Source organism: Mastomys coucha, unplaced genomic scaffold (assembly GCF_008632895.1).
Source record: "Mastomys coucha isolate ucsf_1 unplaced genomic scaffold, UCSF_Mcou_1 pScaffold14, whole genome shotgun sequence".
NCBI classification, from domain to species: Eukaryota; Metazoa; Chordata; class Mammalia; order Rodentia; family Muridae; genus Mastomys; species Mastomys coucha.
The window spans coordinates 135,020,072-135,039,596 of NW_022196896.1; the positions used below are offsets into that span (position 1 = coordinate 135,020,072).

General features: G+C 42.0%; 1 protein-coding gene across 6 annotated transcripts in view; it reads left to right on the forward strand.

The window, feature by feature from the left end:
- Positions 1 to 19,525, forward strand: part of Dlgap1 (DLG associated protein 1) — a 791,008-nt gene that overhangs the window by 389,386 nt on the left and 382,097 nt on the right. For 5 of the 6 annotated variants that reach the window (XM_031368694.1, XM_031368695.1, XM_031368693.1 and 2 more), the window contains one exon: positions 1,782 to 1,871. The gene's annotated coding sequence lies outside the window, so the exon portion shown is untranslated. Of the gene's footprint in view, positions 1 to 1,781; positions 1,882 to 19,525 lie in introns of all 6 variants that reach the window. The other variant, XM_031368696.1, reaches the window with a different exon arrangement.

Genomic DNA, 19,525 nt, shown 5'->3' on the forward strand with positions numbered 1-19,525 from the left:
TCTACATACAAAACATGTGTAGGTAGGAGAACCATGCAAGCACTCATTCTACATACAAGACATGTGTAGGTAAGAGAACCATGCAAGCACACATTCTACACACCAGACATGTGTAGGTAGGAGAACCATGCAACCACTCATGCTATATACTAGACATGTATAAGTAGGAGAACCATCCAAGCACTCATTCTACATTCCAGACACGTGTAGGTAGGAACCCCCTTCCTTCCAGGGCCCCTGAGCTAAATATCAACAGCAGTAGTAGCAGCATAAACCCTCAATCTCTGTTCTCATCAAAGAACCAAATGAGCATGATGCTAGTGGGGGGAAGCAATGTTCCCCTGGGAAGAGGAAGGAAAGAGTGTTGAAGAAATGATGGTGGTCATTCCCTTATTTTATGATGTAGTGTTTATGATGTAGTGTTTAACTTACATGCATTGTCCTGTATTCTTCACATCATCTCTTACATGACTGATAATGTCTAGTAGAGCATACAGACTGTAAATAGCTGCCATTCAGAATTTTTTCTCTATTAAAGACAAGAGGAAAGAAACTGCACCAATGCAGTTTTGGATTCTCCATTGGGTGCCTCTGTAGATGGGGCATGCTTAGACACAGAGGGCTGGCTTTACCTGAACTCTTAAGACAAGTCATCACACACCAGCTCAGTAGCCAAGTGATACATAAGCAACAGTTTTTATCTGGAGAAAAAAAATTTATTCTCATGCTTCATAGTAAAGAAAGGGATTTTTTGAAGTGATAAAACAGGTCTAGAAAGCTGACTCAGCAGTTAAGAGCATGTAGTGTTTTTGCAGAGGACCTGAATTGGCTCCCTTATTCCTGAGACTAAGGATGGGGGAAAGTAGGCACTAAAGTTGGGCAGTTCCCTCAGTCAGCGGATCTCAGGAGAGACTAAGGGGAATGAGGCATGCCATTAGACCCTAGGGATCACTCTGAGACCTTAAGACTTCCCTACAGGGAGAGATTCTAGCAGGCTGTGTAGAGGCAAAGGCTCTACAGTGTATGATATCTGACTACTGACAGCCATGGATCCATATAACTAGGAAAAAGCAAGAGAGAGAAATTATTTTTGCAGCCTGACTGCACATCAAAAAGCCAATGTTTCACAGGCAGGTTCCTAGACACTTTTGACAGAAACAAATAGACCTTCCCCCAAATTACTAATGGATCTTGATGCCAAGCGAGGATTGTGAAGTAGTAATGCAGGGTAGATAGTGCGGAACTGACTATAGAGGTTCTGGACTTCAATGGAAAGCATTGAGCACTTGATTGCTGTGGCCTGGCATGACGAGGGGGCAGCCTGCAGCACGACTGCATAAGATGGATACAAAGAAACTAAAGATACTTATGCCTCTGGAAGGTGGAACCAGAATAAGAGAGAACACAGACAGGACACACTGATTTTTAAATTCACAAGGACTGAATGATATTCACTACCCCTACTCCAGGGTGCCCAGTAAATGTGTTCAATAAATACTTAAATATATGAAATGAAATCTGGAAAATTGGGGTGGAATGGGAAAGTAGGGTTTCACCAAAACAAAATAAGCAAATATAAAAGGATGAAAATTTAGCAGGGAACTGAGTTTACTTTCAGACTATGGTAAAAAAGCAAGGCAAAACATGGTTCAAAGTGTATAAGGGAAATGTGTGGAGACGAGACATGGGCTTCTCAACCCCAGTTCTGGAAATGTTGCTAACCTTTCATGTTGTATTTGCATGTGACAAGCAGACTAAAGTATGAACTATGCTTCTGACAGGCTACATCTGCTCTGGGACTTGCTGAATGTCACCTGAAGGCCCCTGTGTCTGCTTCAACGAACTGTTGAATGACAAAGACGCCAAGAGCAGTAAGTCCAGGTGGGAAATCGGTGTGGGGAGAGCAGGACCTGTGAGGCCCACCATCCACCACTAAAACAGAAAAACAGCAAGGTACAAGTTGTACTCCCTGGATTCACAGTTAACTACAGGCCCCCACTGCATCTCACACACAGACACTACACAAAGCACACACACACACACACATACCACATATATATATAAACACAAACAGCACACATACATATTTGCAAAAACTAACACACAAGAATACACACCACAAATACACACATACACATACACCACACAAACACACACATCACACAAACACACAAAAACACACACAAGTATACAAACACACACACACACATACTAACATGGACACACACATACACATATATACTATACAGACATACACACATGTATACACACACCGCACATATATATACACACATACCGCACACATACAGTCACATACACACACCACAAAATAAAAACTGTCCTATTTCTCTGGGCTCTAATCTGACAGTATTATTTTAAAGATATGCTTCAGGTTTGGGGATGTAGCTCAGTGATAAAGTATTTGTCTGTCATGTACAAGGCCCTGGGTATTGCACCCAGCAGAATTCCTTGGTGGGTTTATTTATTAATGTTGGAAAGAAAGTCAGAAAGCATTCACAGCCTGCTTATTGTATAGTGTTACAGAAATTTTAAAAAACAAAACAAAAAACAAACAAAAAAAACCTACTCTTTCTCCTGACACCTTTTCCAACTCTTGACAATCCCTTTTTCTTTGCATTTGATTGTGTTCCCTGATCTTAACTGGTACAAGGACTAGATAACATTGACATCTATAAGAAAAAGATGAGGTACATTCAGTACTGAGGAGGAAAGATGGGGAGAGGAAGGTCTTGGGGAATGACACACTGTGTCCATACCTGTGCTTCACCATTGTGTGCTGTGAAGTATTTAAGAGGCAGAAGAAGAAAAATTGTATTACAGTATATAATAATATGTTAACAATATATCTTAAAATATTAATACCATAGTAAAAAAAACTGAGTTTGGGTGACTTCAATTTTTATGTTCATTCTTTATTTATGAAAAACTATCTAAAACACAGAAAATACAGAAGGCTCATAATTACAAAGTTACTTATTGTTCTGCTGTCAATGTGGAAACAAAGTTACAGAGGGAGAGTCTATTTAGTAGCTACATCCCTATATGTGAATTGTTTATGATATGGTCTTATATCACTAGTATGCCCTGCACACTGGAGTGTCAGAGAACTCCTCAGAAATTGTCTTGAATCATCTATTTTGAACCATTGTTTTTTGACTCGTGATAACCTTTGAACTGTATTACCAAGCCTTTGAACTGAATTACCAAACCTTTGAGACTTTTCATTCTAGAAACTGGGGCAGTATGTTCCTGGCATATATGTGAGAGAAGGAGGGAGGGAAAGCGGGAAAGGAGATATGGGGGAGAGACTGTTAATGTCTAGTGCACAAATAAAGACAAATGCATTGATAAGTTAATTTGCAGAACTGGTGGTTGTTTCCAGCATGCAGGTATGTTTCTTATCCTCCCTCGGGGAACTTCCTTCCTGCCGACTAGACCATGTGCCCTAGCCTTTCCACTCTCCTACATCTTTCCTCCTGTTGAATTGCCATGACTTGGAATTATTAGTGTGTCTTTGATGGAGGTGCATTTGCCCTAAATGTTACCTCTTTAGGACATTCCCATCAATATTTTTTTACTTCTAACTATAAAACGAAAGCTGAATTTTGTATAGAATTGCATTTCCATGCCGGGTAGTGAGACAGGATAACTGTAAAATCCTTAAAAATAAATTGGTTTCAGATGTGAAGCTACCTGAAAACGAGGAGCTCAAAACAAAGTTAGATCCTCAGGTTTTCACCTTCTGTCCTCTTGTCTCCCAATCTCAGCTGGTCAGATCCTCTACCCAAGAATGCAAAGGTGAACTGAACCCAGGGCCATGTCTCTCTCTGTTCTGTCTTCTCCACCAAGAGCAGAGCATCCAAGAACAACCCTGGGAGCCTCTTACACCCACTTAAGAAGCTTTTATCCCAATACTGCTGCCACCCAGGACATTTTCCTCCTGGTTTAATATATTAGGACCATACTTCTCTAGTGCCTGTGACTGCTAAAAACTTGTAGTTGGTGAAGAGGAGGAGGAGGAGGAAGAAGAGGAGGAGAACAGGAAGAAAAGAAAAGGAGAAGGGGGAGGAGGAGGAGGAGGAGGAGGAGGAGGTGATGGGAGGAAGAGATGCCTAGGAATGGCCTGGAGGTTGGGCAGGAACTCCTTACATGTATGACTGCTGTCAGCATCTGTGGCAACATCCAGCAGGGTTCTGTCAGCTAGCATCACAGTAACTAATACTGGTGATAAGCAATCTTTTTTTTTCTTTTTTTTTTTTGGTTTTTCGAGACAGGGTTTCTCTGTGTAGCCCTGGCCATCCTGGAACTCACTCTGTAGACCAGGCTGGCCTCAAACTCAGAAATCTGCTTGCCTCTGCCTCCCAAGTGCTGGGATTAAAGGCGTGTGCCACCACTGCCTGGCAGCAATCTATTTTAAAATATATACATATTTATTTTGGCTCACAGTTTTAGAGATGTCAGTTCATAAGAAGGTGTCCTCACTAGGAGGTGGGGTTCGTGGTAAGGAAACAGAACTGGAGAGTGGTACACAGCATTGCATCTCATGGCCAAGAAGAAAACTGAGAAAGATAAAAAGACAGCTAAAGAAAACCAAACTATCATAGACATTGCAAAAATAGTGGGGAAGAGCTGCTTAAAGACTAGAGAATGGAAAGAGAAAAGGAGGCCAGTAGATCTGAACAGAAGTAGACCAAAACATGAACCAAACCACAGAGGTTATTACAGTGGGGCATCCAAGCATTAAGATGTGCGGACTTGGTATGACCACATGGTTTAAGCAATATATCGATGGTTGCCATTTGGCTAATGATTTTTAAACTTTGTAGTATTACAAGTGCATATCTATGCTACGATCTGGGTTTTGCTTTCCATAGTCAGTATTCACCAAATTATATGGCATACTGAGCATTTTTATTATAATGTGGATTTTCTGTGTCATGATTTTGTCCAATCGTAGGCTAAAGTAAATAAATACTCTGTGTACTTTAAGGAAGAGGAGGTCAAGCTGTCTGGGAGGTTAAGAGTGTAAAATCTGCTTTCAGGTTACATCTTCAATGGTTTAATAGATTATCATCTGCTATAAATGGAAGGGCATCTGAAGTGCCTCAGAAAACACACTAGAGCAAAACAGGCACACGGGTGCTAATGACAAAAAGACTGAGTTTTCTCGATTGAAGTTTGACTGCTTCATCTGGAAAATAGTGCCAATGTGACAAGAATTTTTATTCTCCCAAACCACTCCATGGAAGCATAACAAAACCAGAACATCACAAACAAACTCCACAGCAGACTCAGTGATAAAGAAGTGATCGGTTGTATCCCTTTGAACCAAATGTGTGGGTTTTTTTTTTAAATATTTGCCGATTGCATAAACTATTAGTTATATCAAGGCATGAATGGTTCTCATAATGTGTCACAGAAGGCAAAAAGAAGGCTGAGGCTTCCTGTTACCACCAAGCGACAGAGAAATTAAAGTCATCAAAGCTGTCACCATAAAGCTTGGAGGGTTAGTCTGGGAGGAGCAGCTGAGACCGGTGGGTCTGTCTCTAGTATGTGGGTGGACATAGAGAGCCGTGTGAGCTGGGGTAGCCTGAGCCCAGCAGACACTGAAAAGGGATTCTCAGCACACATCTCCTCCATCCAACCCCTATGTTAAGAAATAACTGCAGGAAAGAGAATCCAAATGGAGCAGGAAGATGGCTTAGTGGCAAACAGACAAAGAGAAAAGCCAGGTAGATGTGGAAGAAGAAGAAAGGCACCAGGAGGAGTGTGGGAAAAAATGCTGCAGAGGAGGAGGATCCCTTAGCCATGGGGCTACATTCCAAGGTCCCTGCTGGATCCATGGGTACCATTGAAGTCTAGATGTACAATGTATGGCACTTTCTTCCCATACTCATACCAATGATAAAGTTGAGTCCATGAACTTAAACATGGTAAGAGATAAATATCAATAATAAACCAGAATGCAGCAATATGTTCATATTTATTTCTCTCTCTCCTCCTTTTGCTCCTGACATGAAGCAAGTAGATTATGCAGCTTAAATAACCTATAATCCATGGTACAGGATGACTCATGTCCATGATTGGAGGAGTCAGACAACACAAAGGATTGATTTTAATAATAGGACTTAAAATAATACCTCACTTTAAACTTAGGAAATGTATTTTGGGAATTTTCCATTTAATGTTTTTTGGCCGTGTTTGACTATGGATGACTGAACCAACAGGAAAATGAGTCATAGATAAAGGGAGGCTACTGTGTTTGTAAACGTGTCCTAATAAGAAAAAAAAACAGCCATAGATCTCAGAGCCATTTGTGGTGTGGCATCTCTCACATGGTGAAAGGCCAGTGGAGGGTCCAAATAAAGAGCTGTGGATCTGTGTAGACAGCCATCCTGTCTCTGAACAGAAGCAAATAACAGTGATGCATTTAAAACTGTTGCCCATGACTTCACCTGTTTTCAAAACCTTAATTTTCAGATTACCTAATATAAAGTCAAACCTACCATGTCAGGTGCCATGTATACCTGAAGATAGATAGATGGATAGATAGATAGACAGGTAGATAGATAGATAGATAGATAGATAGATAGATAGATAGATAGATAGATATTCGCTTTATAGGTAGACAATGGTCTGTAAAATATGCTATTACTTATCTAATGAGGAAGAATGGAACATACAGATAGAAATTAATGTTATATAGCAATATATTAGTGTATTAATAGAAAGATGCCACAGCATTTAAAAATAATCCTGTACCTGCGGGCGGAAGGAGCCAGAATAAATAAGAGAAAGATGATCACCAGATTCATCTTGTAAATTTTACTTTAGAGTCACATAAAGCTTCACATCATCATAAAGCAAAATTAAACTGAAAGCAATCTGTTAAGCATAACGGTAAAATGAGAGCACTGTGCGTGTATGTCCAGTAGGTGGCGCAGCAAGGCTAAGAGGAGGATGCCAAGGGACTTCGACACACAGGGCCAAACACAATGCAAGGAATTGTGAGCTGACTGTTATCATTACACTCCTCGGGTGTCTCAGGATCTACTCTCACAGTGGGGGGGGGGGGGCAAGTGAGTAGACAGAATCATCTTCAGAATACTAAAAATTGACAAATTTTCAGGAATACAGGAATACAGATTTAAAAAAAAAACAGTTCCGCTCTTCATTCTGAGTAAGATATAGCATGAATGCATGAAGGTTGTTTTATTAGATAAATGTTTCCTATTTTCTGTTCTCAGAAAGATTTAGAAGGTGCTTAGACCCTCACAACGAGACCATGGTCTCTGCCCCTTATCGGGCCAGACTTGGGTTCCTAGAAGAGAAATGGATTCAGTCTGGGGGCAGAAACTTAAACTCTTCTTACCCATACAACAGATATTATATATGTCTAACTATCCCACAGGAAGATAATAGTCACTGTCAAATAAGAGTACGTTTTTTAACTCTTTTGTGCTGCAAACAGCACAAAAAATCTTTACTCGCATTGCAACAACATAAGAGACCACCAGAGGGCAGTGCTGTCAGCTCAGCGCTCTCTGGGGATTGAAAAGTGGCACCTATAGGGTGTGGTAATGTTTCTGTTGCTGACTTCTGAAGTTTGCGCAAGTCTCTACTTCTCTCTCTCTCTCTCTCTCTCTCTCTCTCTCTCTCTCTCTCTCTCTCTCTCCTCTCTCCCTCTATCTCCTACAATAAAGCCCTAAAACCATGAAAACATAGTAATAATAAATTTTTTTAAGGGTAGCAATTTCTAATGTGTGCAGAAATAGCATCTAACTGCAGCTGCATCTTCCTCTTACGAGCTCTATCGTTTTTCACATGCTCTTCCCGGCATCTTGGCAATTCTGTCACTTCTGATATTACCTGAGAATAATTTCTATTCTCAGCCTTCAGCTTTCTTTCTCGATTCTTAATTCAACGCAACTCAGTTTAATTCCAATTCAAAAAATATGTTAAGTAATAAATTTGGATGCTAGCCCCTGCCTATAGAAAAGTGGAACAAACTAAAACTAAAGAACAAAACTATTGAAACTTATATTTTCTAAAATTATACCTTGCCACATTTTAGTTGTTGTTTGTTGGTTGGATTAGGGGGAGCATATTTTGTTTTTACTGTTTTGTTTTAAGATAGCATCTTACAGTATAGCACAAACAGCATCCAATTCATCCATCCTCCTGGTTCAGTGTCCCAAGTTCAGGAACTGGGAAAGCATGCCGCCCTTCTCTGGTTTATAGTTCACTTTAAAAGTGCACCGATCTCTCATCAGTGATGTTGTGGTAGATCATGTAGTGTCGGCACAGACCATAGGTAATTCATGTGTGGTCATAACATCAGTATTGTGTGCCCAACAACACAGGTTTTTTTTATCTTTTTTAAAAGTAGACTCTCTGAGTCCTACATGAGCTGGGTTCTGAGTTCCTCCTCTCTGACCTACTTAAATTCTAATTCCTCATTCCACACGGTTCTCCTGATTTATTTCTCGAAGTCTGTTTGGAATGTGTCATTAGCAGCAGGTGGTGGGGGTGATTATGAAAATACATGATTAATATTATTAATCCTGCTTGGTTCTGATTTATTTGCTCAGGTCTTTTGTACCTGGAATTTGTATAGCCTAATCTCTTGGTATTTTATGCATAATAAGCGGCTTGAGATTTGGATGCATGTTTGTGCGACTCAAAATTTCAATTCATTGTGGTTTCTATCAGGTTTGAGATAACTTTGGTTCCACCATATCAGCCAGAATTGTAGGGAAAGAATCCCACTTACAAGAAGGTTGCAATTTTCATAGCAGTGGACAGGCTGGAAAGAAAGTAATGGGAGAGGCTAGAGAGCACAGCATTGTGTCCAATGGGAAGCTGTCACTGCCACGGGCCTAAAGGGACAGCCAGGAAGATGGCTAGTTCTTTAAGAAGCACAGCTGTGGTGTCCCCAGAAGCTGCTGTCCTAGATGGAGTCACAATCCACTGACAGTAGACCAAGACGAGGAAGAGCAGAGTCAGGGACCCCCATACCTGCCTCCTCCCCTGCTCTACTTCAGCAAGAGCCTGACCTTAGCCACCCAGAGAAAGAAGGGGACAGGGACCCAGGTGGCAGTAGCCTTTGCCATTCCCCCAAGCCTTGAGCAGGCTGAATCAGACCTTGCTTTGACATCCCGCTAGCCCACATAGGGTGGAGTCTTCCGACCTAGGTAAAGGCTATTGTCCAGCCACATCTGTAGCTTCCTGAAAGAAGGCACTACCTGCTAAGCAGCTGAGCTTGTCTTCCTGAAGAGATCCTGGCAAAGTAGGGGATGGGTCTCCCCCCCTTATATTCAGACTCAAGTAGTAAAGATTGAGCCTTGATCAGAGAACTTTGTCTTGGCTCATTATTTCTCTCGCTGTCCTTCCCATCTATCTCCAGCTTTCCTTTGAGGAATCCAGCAACCCATGGCCGCTGGCAGCTACAGTAGCCCTGGAGAATCACAGACCCTGGAAGCTGGAGATTATCCCAGGGGATCTCTGCTTGTGTGTCTATTTGATTCACAAGTTCCTCCCCAAACTCAAGGAAAGTGACCCTTTAAGGAAGACTTTCCTTAGAAATGCTAGGCTTTATGTTCCCTGAATTGTGTCTGATGGCTTTCATGTGGTTCAGTGGGAGACATCTTCTATTGCATAAAAAATGTGGAGTTTGTTCTTAAGATCACATGACAAACTTTTAAGTGGGCTCAGCATCCCCTGATGCTAGAGAGCTCAGACAAAGAAAAGAGGTACAGGTTTACTCTCTCCCCCTTGCTGAATTAGCCCAACCTGGGCCATTGCAGTCTTGCCTTCTGGTGTGGTTAATTGATGCTTTTGTTTTCCAGTGCAAAACTTCTTACCACTTTCATCAGTTATTAGTCTTATGATTCCAGTGCTTCCCGATTCCCTTCTTGAATTTTCACTGAAAGAATGCATAGAAAGCAAGTCTGAAATTTCATCCTAAGCAAACTACCATTAAAGATGTTCTACCAAGAAAGCAATAGATTAAAACCCTCCCATTAAAAAACACATACTACTCTAAAATTTATGAAGTAGACACAAACGTGATACATTGTTGCCTGTGCCCTGGACTTCTTGTGGCCAGACCCTACCTGCTCTTGGTGGTCGCAGGTAAGGTGGCAAAGACACAGACACCAGGAGCAGATGAGAGACACTGCAGCAAGCTCATCTGAACACTGCTGCAAGAGCCTTTAATACCCTCTACCTGAGCCCCATTGGTCCCAAGAAAGCATCTCTTCTAAACGGCAGTTTCTGATTGGCTGGTGTTGTCAGCACCAGCAATCCTTGGTCTCTCAGGCTGTCTTCAATTGGGTTCTCTAGGAGGAGATGCTTTGGTGGCTTCAAGCCCTGGCCTTCACAGAGCCCCACCACCACCACCACAACCCCACCATTCCTACTACAATAGTGTCTCTTGTCTAAGAACCTCCTGACTCTTCAAGACCTGCCTGTCTTGTTTCCAGGCACGGCTCCTTCTCTGCCTGAGTGGGTGATTCCTATACAAGTGGCTGGCGGGCAGGGATGGACTTCTACATGGGAACCACCCTCAAGGGCTGTCTTTTCATCTGCTTGCTTTTCCGAGATAGGCCACTGATATGGTTGAGAACAAATAGAATTGATTCTTCCAGACAAATGAAGAAAAATCAACCCTGTGGGAGACCTGTACAGCTCTCCTTTACACAACCCAATCCAAACTAACTTTATTACCTTTGAACTGTTTTGGTCAGAATTAGAACTGAATTTCATTACTTGCACGGGGAATTTATTTAGCATGATTGAATTCTCTTGTGAAATGTGGATTATAGTAGAATTGCTCTCATTTCTACAAATGGGGGTTTTGAAGCTTTTACGGGGACCATTATTACCTAGAAAATCATCATGTTTAGAGGAAAGTTTAATTCTTTCTTTAATAATTTTTGTGCTTATCATCAATATTGATATTTTTAGTTTTAGTTCAATTGGTTTTTTTTTCAGATTGTACAAGCTAAAAGTCAATGACAGTTGAAATAGATTTGTGAACTTTAATTCATTTTGACTTTTAAAAACAGATTGTAGTGCTGGCAACAGCCTTTAATCCCAGCACTCTGGGAGGCAGATGCTTGTGAGTGCTCTGAGTTCAAGGTCAGCCTGGTCCACACAGTGAGTTCCAGGACACCCAAGACAACACATGTCTCCATAAACCAAACCCAAAAAAAATTCTTGAGAAGAGCTGGTGAAGACAAAAATCCTATAGCAGCACAGAAGAGCGGAGCAGGGCGCAAAGCCCCACCCTACCCAAGACACTGTTTGCCATTGCTACCTGCTGGGAAAGGGGAAACCAGTTTTCTCCAGTGGGGTGCCACTGAATATTTCAGCCTTGATCCAGGGAGACTTTGTGTTCAGGATTGGCCAACAAAAAAAAAAAGACTCAAAAATTTTTGTGTACTGTTGTTGTTGTTGTTGTTGTTGTTGTTACTGTTTGTTTGTCTTGTTTTGTTTTTTCTCTTTTTGTGTGTGTGTTTAGTTTCTTGTTTTTTCCAGAGAGAATGAAAGGAGATAGCAGGAAGTTGGTTGGGTAGGATGTGGGAGGAGTTGGAGGTGGAGAAAGAATATAAATTTAAGCCAATAAATAAAACAATGACAACAAAAACCTGGGGAGATCGCTCAGTGAGTAGGCATTGGCCACCAAGTCTAATGACCTGAATTCTCTCTCCATTCCACATGGTGGAGAGAAAGAATTAACTCTACAGACTGCCCTCTAACCTCTATGTGCATGCATATGCACACACACACACACACACGTACACATACGCATACATTCATGCATGCATGCACACACGGGTGCATGTGCACACATACATGCATGCACATGTACATACATGCGTACACACACATACACGAGCACACTCACACACATGCATACACATGCACATACACACTCATACATGTATGCACACACATATACATGAACACATGCACGTGTGCGCACACACAGGCATATACAGGCACACACACATGTAAATATCTCACACATACATATATATGTGTACACACACACACACATGAAATATTTTTTTAAAAATTAAATAAAAGAGAGGAGACCCTTATGAGTAAGCCAGTACAAGAGAGCAAACCAAAAAATCAAGAGATGTTTAGGGGATTTTTAAGGGCTAAGGAAAGAAACCATAAAATCTGAAAGGACCTTTCTGAATACCATTTTATTAATCTAGATTTCTTTCATAAATGAGGCAGCTGCATGGTGAAGTGAGCCATCAGAGAAAGGGAACACTCTGTGATATAGAAACCAAGTTGCAGAAATAAAAAGCTCTTCGATTTGTCATTTTTAGGTATATCTCCAAACAATGTCTATTTAATGATCTCCAGGACAGAAATGCTGTCAACCCAGCCAGCACCGAAAGAAAAGAGTTAAAGTAGTTCCTATGCACTAGCCAGCGGTGCTACGGAAATGTTGCATATAGCACAGTTTTCTGCTTATCAGTAAAGGGGTCAGAAGAGTCGCCAGTGTCTCAGTCAATGAGGGTAGGTGGGATATTGGGATATTAGCATACTAAAACAGGAATGTGGAACAAGGACATTGTGTGTCCAGCCCCCTCAACCCTATTCTACATAGAGCGCCTGCCAGAGATGGTCTTCATGATTCCCAGACCACGGAGGTGGAAATTCTCCAGAAGAGACTCAAAGAACCCTGGTCTGCATAGCTGACTGTGGGAGTAGGCGGGGCCGCCTGGGTCTGCACCACTGAGTAGGCGGGGCCGCCTGTGTCCTCTCTAATGTGATTTCCAGGACACCAACCCCAGATTCTCATTACTCCCACTGGGCCATGTCTCAAATTCCTGATGAAGCACCCTCATGAGCAGGACCTTTGGCTCGCGTGGAAATGACCCATTTCATCTTCTTTCTTCCCATTCTACTCCACCACCAAAAACGCAGAGCAACGAAGAGAAGCGTGTGCAGACATATACGAACTGTGCTTAATTCTAGACCTTTCCATCGAGTAAAACCATCCAAGCTCAGAATGGGCTCGCACTTTAAAGATACAGGAAATGAGGTGGGGGGCTTGAGGAGGGGCTTTTCTTGTGGGGGAGGGTGACTTGGGTTTTTTTTTTAAGTTGAAATCAGAACTATGGCAAGTTAATGTTTGCTTTTGGAGTGAGTAAGATAAAAGAGGCAAAGTCTGGGATGGATGATGAGTGCAGCAGAGAGCTCACGTGGCCAGTCCACTTATCTTGTTTGAATTTGTTTCTCATCCATGACAATCCATCTGCCCACCCTGAGAGGGTGGCCATGATCAGGAAATCTTGCTCCCCTTACACTAGCGCCCAGCTCTAGAAACTGCAGTAGTGAGCTCTAGTCTAATCCCACAGGGATACAAGACTCAGCATAGTCCCTCCAGATACAGGAATCCCTGAGACTCCTCTCTCCTCCATGAAGTTCTGCACCCTCATGTCTCTGTTTCCCAGTTCCTGTGGACTCGTTGAGACGCTACTTCATTCACCATTCAAGCTGGGCTTGGCCAGACACTCCTCTCCCACCCAGAAGGACACAGATAAGGCCATGGGAGACAGAAGCATCAGCAGATGCTGAGGGAGGGACCCATGGAGCAAGAGATGCTGTGCAGAATGGTAGGCATGGACCTGCCACCTCCCCCAACAGACCACAGGAAAAGGACACTGAAGAATGTTGTCCTCAGTTCTGAACCAGAGTTTTATTACTCCAGCTAACCAGTGGCAGTCATGTGATACTCAGAAAATGACTGAACAGAGTTATAATTACTCAGGCCTGTGTCCACACTGAAGACTGAAACAGACAAAAGATAACCATAGAGAAAGTAGCCATGTACTTTGCTACTGAAGCTAAATTTTTAGCATGAAATCCAAAATTACAGGCAGTTTGTTCCATAAAGTACACTTTGAAACTTTGAAAATTGGGGTACAGAGGAGAGACAGCGTCAAGACATTTCAATAGTGGATATTATATGGATATTAGGTTTGAATCAGTTATAAATTGAAATATTGTAAAGAAAAGTTGTGAAGGTAAAAATAATACATCTGGATGTATTCTTTTTTAGATTGTAACAATTGCAATAATGATTAAATCAGGTCATGGTGTTATCCCATGGGTTAAATAAGTATAAGTAAATAAATAATGTAAATAATAGTAAAGCACTCATACAATGCCTAGCTTGGAGTAGGGCCAATAGAATTTATTTGATATTGTCCTATACATTCCTTTTTATAATTATGGTTATACTTGGGTTTTATACTTTTAAAATAAAGTGAAAGATTAGCACTCATTTAAATCTGTATTTTTCCAATTTTTGTTTGTTTTTTAAGAGAAACCTATTTCCAAAATCATTCCTATAAAAACATAGTGTGGGCTTGAAGGAGTAGGCAGATGCTAAGCTAGAGCTCCGCCGGTAGGGGTCTGAGGTTCTGCAATCTTCTGCAGAGAAGACGCTGGCAGCCAGAGTGAAAACCAAGCTGTTGATTTTCACAGACAAGGAACACTAACATCCTAGGAGCTCTTGCTGTCAAAGCTAACACTTTCAGACGGCTATGAGAGAAGTGGTATAGTTATTGTAACAATAACACAGTAGCCAATAACTACTCAATATGAGTGCACAAACATGACCGGGTCTAGGTGAGCCATCCTGGGGTCTGAAGGAATCGTCTAAGTGTTAACTCACAGTGTGTGTTTATGGGAATTGTGTTCTGTGGTGAGGGAGCTGGCAGTCACACGGGATAGAACAATAGGTAAGCACCAGTGGGAATGAATGTTGTCTTAACAGGCGATGAATTCAGCCGGGTACGGCTTTATGGATGTGTAGCATTGGCCTGCAGACCTCCGGCACTAACCCTTCTGTGGCTTCCACTAGCTCTGCCTTTAAAAATATATAGAGATAAACATTTCAGAGTGAGCTAGTGAGTTTTCCTTGTTCTTCTAAATCCTGAAAATTCCTCTCTTGAAATTGAGGACTCTGGGGAAAGGGACTTGGCTGTTTTGTTCTTGATAAGATTGTGGGTTGTGAAGAAGTCCATGATATTGCTATTAATTATAGTCTGGGTTGTTCTTTAATGGGCTTATGTTCTTTTATAGATTTAGTCAAGTATTCAGCTTCACCAGCAAACCTACTCCCTTTGCCCCATTTTATGTAAATAAGCCTCCCATAAACTCTGGTAGTAGAGAAAGCTCATTTCTCCAATTATTAAACATGTATATTGAAGTCTACTGTATTAATATATCTAATTGAACATCATTTGAAAAGAAAGTCTGTATTCAAAAGAGCCAGCATCTTGTCTTAAAGAATAATATTGAAAGCTGAATCTGTGATACATTCAGGAGGCAGAAACTAGAGGATTGGAAGGTTAAGGCTGCAAAGAAAGACTCTGTTTCAAAAGAAGCCAAATAAAAATTGAAATGAAAATAACAATATAATGACCTCACAAAAGTAAATTCAAGAGATTTGTTGTTCATATATGAAGATCACAATTAATGATGACATACTGTGCGCTCGAAAGCTGGGAAGAAAATAGATGTTGAATGTGAGATGTGCCTACATGTGCTAGCTCCATTTAGCCAACCCATAATATCTAGCAAATTCCAAAATAGAGAATACACCATAAATATGTACACTTCTTACTTGCCAATTAAAAATAAGCAATTTTTAAAAGTTGTGAGAAAGTTGATAAAATTAAGCCCTTGACATATAATCTGGACCTGAGATCGAGAAACTATGAACAAAAAATTGCTGCACTTGTGTTTCTCAGAGATGAGTAAGAACGATGATACTCAGCAGCACACACATGAGCTGCAACACTCATGGTTCTTCCAGAAGTGAAAAAGGGACCCTTCCCCTGCACACATGAGACCCCACACTGCACATAAATATCCTAGAGAGATGAAAGACTACCTCATTTCCACAGTGACTACTGTGATGCCCATAAGCATTCCCAGGCCTTGTTCTCTGGACTAGCTCTCAACCTGCTATTGTACATTTGTCAAAGCCCTTCCTCACTGCCTGATATCCCCATTAATAAGTAGGACGTTGACCTCAGGTCCTGATGCCTCCAGCAGCCTGAACTTGTCTGAGTCTGTGCATGTCACCTCTCAATGGACCGGTGTCCTCTGTACCCTGCTCCCTCTCTCCCTGTTCCACATTCTGACTTGGTGCAGCCATGTCACCCAGACAGCCATGTTATTCTCACATGTCCTGCATACTTTCCAGTGAAGCCTGCTTCTAAAAGTTCACTGATGCTGCTTCTCCAGAGTCTAGCCTTCTCTCTAAGTCCTGGTCCCTTACACTCTGTGCCACAAACTTAAGTAAGCAAGTAGAAGACAAACTGTATATGCAGCATGACGCCATAAGGGAATGGAGAATGTCAGTCTGCCCCACAAGTTCCAGTATGAGAACAATTTTTAGAAGAAGAAACCATAAAGCAATCACTGTATTGACTGTGAAACAGAGCTATTACTTTACTATAGCTTAAAATAAATACAATGTCAGCAAAAGGTTACCAATATACACAAAGACTATATCCAATTTTAAAATTTTTTGAAAGCAAAAACGTAGAGCTACTAAAGGATCATAAAATGCGGGATGGCAAAATTCATCTTGTTTTGGAATTCTTTTTTAAGATTTATTTTTTATTACTTTATTTGTGTAAATACACTGTAGCTCTCTTCAGACACGCCAGAAGAGGGCATCGGACCCCATTTCAGATGGTTGTAAGCCACCATGTGGTGGCTGGGAATTGAACTCAAGACCTCTGGAAGAGCAGTCCGTGCTCTTAACCAATGAACCATCTCTCCAACCCCTGCCTGCCATTTTGGAATTTAAAGCCAAGCCTGGAGGAATTTCCTTGGAGACTGTATCTGTATCTTGCCCTGGCCTCTTTCTATATTCTCTTTCCCCTCTCTCTGGTCCACCACATGGTAAAAAGTGTCTGCCACCGCCGTGATGTTTTGCCTAAGGACATAGATCTTAGCAACCATTGATTAGGCTTTCTGAAACCATGAGCCATAACAAATCTTTTTCTTCTTTTGAAGGTTTTCTGTCAGGTATTCTGTCACAGCAGCCGTAAGAGTTGACTAACACAGATGTCAAGAGAATGCCTTCTGCATCTTCAGTTATGGAGAAAGCACCATCTACCTTCTGCCTTGTGAAGGCCAGGGTGGTGAAGGCCAGGGCGGTGAAGACCAGGGCAGTGAAGGCCAGGGCGGTGAAGGCCAGGGCAGTGAAGGCCAGGGAAGTGAAGGCCAGGGCTGTGAAGGCCAGGACTGTGAAGGCCAGGGTGGTGAAGGCCAGGGCTGTGAAGGCCAGGGCAGTGAAGGCCAGGGCTGTGAAGGCCAGGGCTGTGAAGGCCAGGGAGGCTTCCCTCAAACCTTCTCCTGCCCAGCATCAGCTCCTTTTCTGATGCTGTCATAAAACACCATGACCAAAGGCAACTTATGGAAGCAATAGTTTGTTCTGACTCATAGGTCCAGAGGGATGAGAGATTATCATGGCAACAAGCCACAGGGTTGGTGGTGGGAGCTGGAAGGTAAGAAGTCACACTCTCAAATGTAGGTATGAAGCAGGGAGTGTTGTGTTTTATAAAAAGATAGAGAAAGAAGGAATATGTTTGTAGGAGGCACGGTAAGGTATAGGGGAAGGGGATGTTTCTGCAGTTCATGCTGAGTGCTGAGGCATCCCTTACCCCAAGTTACCAGCCATAGGTATAGTATAGAATAGAGTTTCTCCAGGTCATGAGGAGGGGGCTTGAGGGGGTAGTAGAGACAGAGGAGAAAAGCAGAAAGAGAGAGAGAGAGAGAGAGAGAGAGAGAGAGAGAGAGAGAGAGAGGCCAGCCATGAGCACTTGGAGGAGGGGCATGGGAGTGGGTAGAAAGAGGGTAAGGAGCAGGAGCAAGAGGGGAAGAGAAGGGAGCAAAAGCAAGAGAGCAAGAGAGAGAGAGAGGAGACAGAGAGGAGAGAGAGAGAGAGTGAGAGGGGGGGCGAGCAGCCCCTTTTATAGTGAGCCAGGTACACCTGGCTGTTGCCAGGTAACTGTGGGGCAGAGCCTAGATGAAATGCCAACAGAGTGAACAGGAAGTGGGACAAGACTGTGAGCACCAAAGCCCACCCTCAGAAATACACTTACTCTAGCAAAGCTCCGCCTCCCAGAGATTCTCCAGCCTCTAGAGCCTCCCCGAATAACATCACCTGCTAGGAACCAAGTGTTCACATGCCAACCAGTGTGAGACATTCTCAATCTGTCACATGCTCTGAAGGTGCTCCTCAGCCCCTCAGGAAAGCTAAGTCCTTGTCACAGCTAGGCACTTTGCTTATAGTAGACCTGGAGAATTGTTCCTTAAAAACAAATTCATTAGGACTCGCTAGTACAGGGTCTGCATTCAGTCACTTACTAAGAAGTTTCCCTGATATATCTTTACATTTTAGCATACATCCCAAGCACAATTGTAAGTGTGGTGTGTGCCAGAGCCAAAGTCAGTATGGTTTCATTTAATTGCTGAATAACTAAGGAAACAGAATACAGAGAATAAGTCAACAAGAGAAGTAGAGAGAAAGAAAGTATATATATAAACTGATGCACACATTACAGCTATATGCCAGCTTATTTGCAAACTGGTCAGTGATATATTTTTTTGTATGCACATTGAGGTGTTGTAGTCAAAGTATTCCAAATGTGTCATAGCATGCATGTACTCACACAAAAATCAACTAACAAGGTGAGGTATAGTGTTTTTAATGAGACTTTTATAAATACAAATATATATCCCTGAAAGCAGAAAACCTGGATATTGCAGGACATTCTTATTAGTTGGACATTGTAAAATGATCCAAGGTGTTTAGGTTAGAGGAAGTCCATCAGAGATAACCACTCAGGCACAGTTTATACCAAATTGAAAGTCTTTATTCCATCAGCTGGGATTACACTCAGGTATTGAGACCTAAGTGTAGTGTCATGCATTAAGACCAAGGACTTTTTAAAGGCAAAAATTCAGGCTGGTATCTTCCTGGGCAGTTGCAGACAGAGGTATGCACAACTACACAGTATAACAGAATCTAGGAGAAGTTAGCCAGAGCATCATGGCCTCAGGTCCTAGAATAGAGGAAGTCTCCATCAAGATCAAAGTCCAGTTAAACCTGAAATGGTCCCAGTATGAGCACAAGATGGAGGAGTGCAGTGATCTTCTGAGAAACTGAGGGGAGGCTTGCTTATTCTAGAGGTCTATCATGTAGAACTATGTGACTACTTAACAGCCGTGTTCTAATTTTATTTTTGCAGTCCCTCAAAATCCATGACTGCCAATCTTAGAGACTATGACTTTTAGGTTGCCTGTTGATAGAGAATTTCACAGGCTGATTAATGGTGAAAACTTCCCATAAGGATTTGCCAGGTTTAATTTTTACTGCTCTTTCAAAGAGAAAGGTTTCCTAAGCTTGTAACCCCAAGACGCTCCCGAGCAATCAGGCAGGGATTTT